Source organism: Pan paniscus, chromosome X (assembly GCF_029289425.2).
Source record: "Pan paniscus chromosome X, NHGRI_mPanPan1-v2.0_pri, whole genome shotgun sequence".
NCBI classification, from domain to species: domain Eukaryota; kingdom Metazoa; phylum Chordata; class Mammalia; order Primates; family Hominidae; genus Pan; species Pan paniscus.
This window is the reverse complement of record NC_073272.2, coordinates 86,971,922-86,977,228: the sequence shown is the minus strand read 5'-3', so window position 1 is coordinate 86,977,228 and position 5,307 is coordinate 86,971,922.

Here is a 5,307-nt window from a genome sequence, read left to right as displayed (position 1 = left end):
ATGAATTGGACTTGGTCAAAATTTAAAACTTTGCTTGGGTAAAAGAATCTATAAAACGGATGAAAGGACAAGCTAAAGTCAGAATATTTGCAAACCACATATCCAAGGAAAGACTAAGATCTAGACTATTTAGAGAACTCAACAATATTAAACTAAACAATCCAATTAAAAATGCACAAAGGACACCAAGAGACATTTTACCAAAATTAATTTTAAAATGTCAAGTAAGCATGTGAAAAGATGTTCAGCATCAGTAGCCACTGAACAAAAACAAATTTCAATCACAATGAGATGACTACACGCTTATCAAAATGGCTTCAATAAGAAATAGTAACAACACAAAGTGTTGAACAGAATGTCGTAAAAGCAGATCACCCATATCTGGTGACAATGTAAAATGGTATTAGCCATTCTGGAAACCAGTGTGATAGTTTTTTTGTTTGTTTTCTGTTTTTTGCCCTAGGATGGAGTCTTCCTCTGTCACCCAGGCTGGAGTGGAGTGGTATAATCTCGGCTCACTGCAACCTCTGCCTCCTGGGTTTAAGCGATTCTCCTGCCTCGGCCCCCTCCGAGTAGCTGGGATTACAGGCATGCGCCACCACACCCATCTAATTTTTGTATTTTTAGTAGAGACAGGGTTTCACCATGTTGGCCAGGCTGGTCTTGAACTGGCTCGTCTTGAACTCCTGACCTAGTGATCTGCCCGCCTTGGCCTCCCAAAGTGGTAGGATTACAGGCATGAGCCACCGCGCCTGGCCGACAGTTTCTTATAAAACTAAATATGTGACCACCATATTACCTGGCACTGAACTTTGCATTTTTTCCACATAAATTAAAACTTATTTTAATACAAAAACCTATACATAAATATTCCTAGCAGCTTTATTTTTAATTGCCAAAAAGTAGAAACAACACAGATATACTTCAACTGGAGAGTGGTTAAACAAACTGTCATATATCCATACCATGTATTATCACTCAGCAATAAAAATAATGAACTATTGATACACAGAACAACTTGGGTGAACCTCAAAGAACTTGTGCTGAGAGAAAAAGAACATTTCCAATAGGTTACATATTACATGATTCTTTCTATATAGCATTACTGAAAAGACAACATTCATGTATTTTGCCCATTTTTAATGGGGTTGTCTTCTGCTTTTTGATTTAAGTTCCCTGTAGATTCTAGATAATAGGTCTTTGTGAGATGCATTTTAATGAATATGTTCTCCCAAAAGTTGAAATTTAAAAAAAAAATACAAAATTATACAAATGCTCGAGCGTGGTGGCTTATGCCTGTAACCCTCAGCAATTTGGGAGGCCAAGGAGGGTGGATCTCTTGAGGTCAGGAGTTTGAGACCAGACTGGACAACATGGTGAAAACCTGTCTCTACGAAAAGCACAAAAATTAGCTTGGTGTGGTGGTGCACACCTGTAATCTCAGCTACTCAGGAGGCTGAGACAGGAGAATTGCCTGAACCCAAGAGGCAGAGGTTGCAGTGAGATGAGATCATGCCACTGCACTTCAGCCTGGGTGACAGAGAGCAGGACTCCATCTCTCCCTCTCTCTTTCTGTCTCTGTGTGTGTGTGTGTATATATATATATATATATATATATATATGCATATATACACACACACATATATATACGCATATATACACACACACACACACACACACAGAGAGAGAGAGAGAGTGCAGATTAGTGGTTTCCAGAAGTTAGGAATAAGAGTGGGGTGTATTTGGATGTAATAGGGGTTCCATGGGGTTAGAAACTGCTCTGTGTTTTGTCTGCATCCATGCCATCATCTTAGTTGCAATATGTATTATAGTTTTGCAAGGTATCAGAAAACTGGATAAATGATACGAAAGATCTCTCTGTATTATTTATTACAACTGCATGCAAATAAACAAAATAAAATGTTGAATTCACAAAATTCACGATATATCACCATTGTGTAGAACAACCATTAAGTTTTGTTTGAACAGGTAAATCACTTAGGAAATACAACTCAACTAAACATTGCAGTAATTATTTTTTTTGCAAAGTATCTATAAACTGAATTACATATGTACTGCTGAATTGTTCTACTAGCTGGCTTAAATGCGATGAAGGAGAATCTTGAGAGAATATTGCTAAGTTTTATTGAAAAATCATCATTTTGGATCAGTTATATATTGTACTTTATGTTGTTAGACTGTCAGCTCTCGTGTTGGAAGCATGACCTGTACTCAAGGGCTAGGCAGACAGAAGCATTACTGGAGAAAGCAGGCAGTACCCAGATTTATTTCACATTTAATAATAATAGGTTCATTGTTTGAAATCTGACTCTATGAACAGCACTTTCTAAAACACTATACAAGAATTACATCATTTAGTCTATGGGATGATCCTACTTCTAATAATAGTGGACTAGCTCCTATTGAACCAATACTTCTGTAGATAATAACTGTAAACCCTGGACAAAATATTATAAAAAGTACTTGAAGTCACTGAAGAGTGAAAAAAAGCAGGAAAATACTGGAGGAGACTTTATACATGGAAGGTGGGAATGGCAACATCATTGAGTGATTTTTTTTGATGGCTTTGAGCTTGAGGACAGGACATATTACATATACATGAACCAGCTACTACTTGGACATAAGCCTGTAGTTTTATTGCCTTGAAGAACTGGAGAATAGGGTTCAGGTTAACCATATAAGATGCACAGGAAATTAGAACATTCCAGCAATAGAGGCACAAAGATGGTTTCATTAATTTTTAACATAAATTCAACTCTACCCAAAGTTTTGGCTTAACTATGTATGTATGGTGTTGGTTTTAGCAGCTTAGCTATGACTGAAGGAATTGAACAAAGACTTAAGCTGCATACCACTGAAAGTGAGATAGTTTAAAGCTTGATTTCAAACAATATAACTGACTACTAAAACACACGGGGAAAATCAATACTCTTCGAAAAATGATAACGCAATCCAAAATCTATGCAGATGTATAATCAAAATGTCCAAGATAAATTTCAATTTCTAGACATGTAAAAATGTGACTTAAGAGAAAAGGCAACCCATGAGTATTAACCCCGACATATACCAGATATTCGAATTAGCAGATAAGAATTTTAAAGCCAGTATTGTAACTATGTTCAAAGATGTAAAGAAATATGGGAGATATCAGCAGAGAAATAAGTCATTAAAAAGAACCTAATGGAAAGTCTAGAGCTGAAAAAAATACAATATCTGAAATAAAAAAAAATTCCCTGGATGGGCTTAGCAATAGAAAGGGATCACAGAAGAAAGAGTTAGAAAATTTGAAGATAGAGACTGATAAATTATCCAATCTGAATAACAGAGAGAAAAAAGAATTTTAAAAAAAACAACATTGATCTGTGTGACAATATGAAAATGTCTAATATATGTGTAATTTTAAATCTCAGAATGATAAATGATAATTAGTGGGTCAACAAAAATATTTGAAGAAAAAATAGCCAAAAAATTCTTTAATTTGATGAAAGACTTAAAATTACAAATTCAAGAATCTTAGCAAAACCTAAGCAGAATACATACAATGGCAATCACAATTTGGCATATCGTAATTAAATTGCTGAAAACAGGTGTGTGTGTGTGTGTGTGTATGCGCGTGTGTGTGTGTGAGAGAGAGAGAGAGACAGAAATTTTGACCAGTGAGTTTATACTAGGAAATAAATGGAAAACTGAATATTTTGAATACTGAATGAGAAAAAAAATTCAACACAGAAGCCTATATCCAGAGAAAATATCCTATCAGAATGAAGAGTAAATACATACATTTCCAGACAAACAAAAACAAAGATAATTAATCACCAATAGAACTGTACTATTAGTATAAATGCCAAAGGATGTTTTCAGGCTAAAGGAAAATGGTACCAGATAGGAAATGAAATCTTCAAGAAGGAATGAAGTGTACTTGAAATGGTACATGTGTATGTCAATGTAAATTTAAATATAAATTTAATATTTTAAAAATACATATGGCTGGTTAAAGCAAAAATACGTATGATATTCTATTGTGGGATTTATAAGGTATGTGGTGGTAATACATGTGACAAATATAAATGATGAGATTGGTAAATTGATGTAGATAGTTGCAAGATTCTTACAATTTACTAGAAGTGACAATATTAACACTAACTAGGTGGTAAAAATGTAAGGGTGTATTTTCTAATACCAAGAGATACCACTAACAAAATGACGAAAAGAATATATAATTAATTAAAAAGCTAATAGATGTATTTAATTTCAAAAAAGTTCAATTGATCTCAAAGAAGGGAAGAACGATGCAACAGAAGAAAAAAATAGAGAAAACAAATAAAAAAAGATAAAAAAATAATAGGTCTAAATTCAACCATATAAAAATTTCTTTAAAATAAACATACTATATCGTGTATATGTGCCACATTTTCTTAATCCAGTCTATCATTGTTGGACATTTGGGTTGGTTCCAAGTCTTTGCTATTGTGAATAGTGCCGCAGTAAACATACGTGTGCATGTGTCTTTATAGCAGCATGATTTATAGTCCTTTGGGTATATACCCAGTAATGGGATGGCTGGGTCAAATGGTATTTCTAGTTCTAGATCCCTGAGGAATCGCCACACTGACTTCCACAATGGGGAAGGGGAACATCACACTCTGGGGACTGTTGTGGGGTGGGAGGAGGGGGGAGGGATAGCATTGGGAGATATACCTAATGCTAGATGATGAGTTAGTGGGTGCAGCACGCCAGCATGGCACATGTATACGTATGTAACTAACCTGCACAATGTGCACATGTACCCTAAAACTTAAAGTATAATAATAAAAAAAATAAAATAAAAAATAAACATACTATATCATCTAACTAAAATAAATCTTTAAAGTTAGCGTTTCTTTTGTTTTCTTTTTACAGGTGAAAAAAATTAATCTATAGAGAGGATAATCACACAAGGTTATACAAGTGGTTCATAGAAGTGGTAAGTAGAAGAGCCAGAATTTAAACCCAGCCAGAGTCCATGTTTTTAAATCTCAAAATTATATCACTTAATATTTACTTGGGTCTGACTCACCATAAATTAATTTATATACACACACACAGATATATATATATATATATATATAAAACTTGTGAGATAATAGTTCAAAACACAAACCCCATTAAGTCATTGTCATGATAATAGTGAAACAGAACACACACAAAACAATGAGACAAAGACAAAAGACAGAATGCAAATATGTATTGAGTAGTACAGTGCAGTCTAGAAGTGGAAAAGGAGATGTACTTCCCTTAAAAAAGACG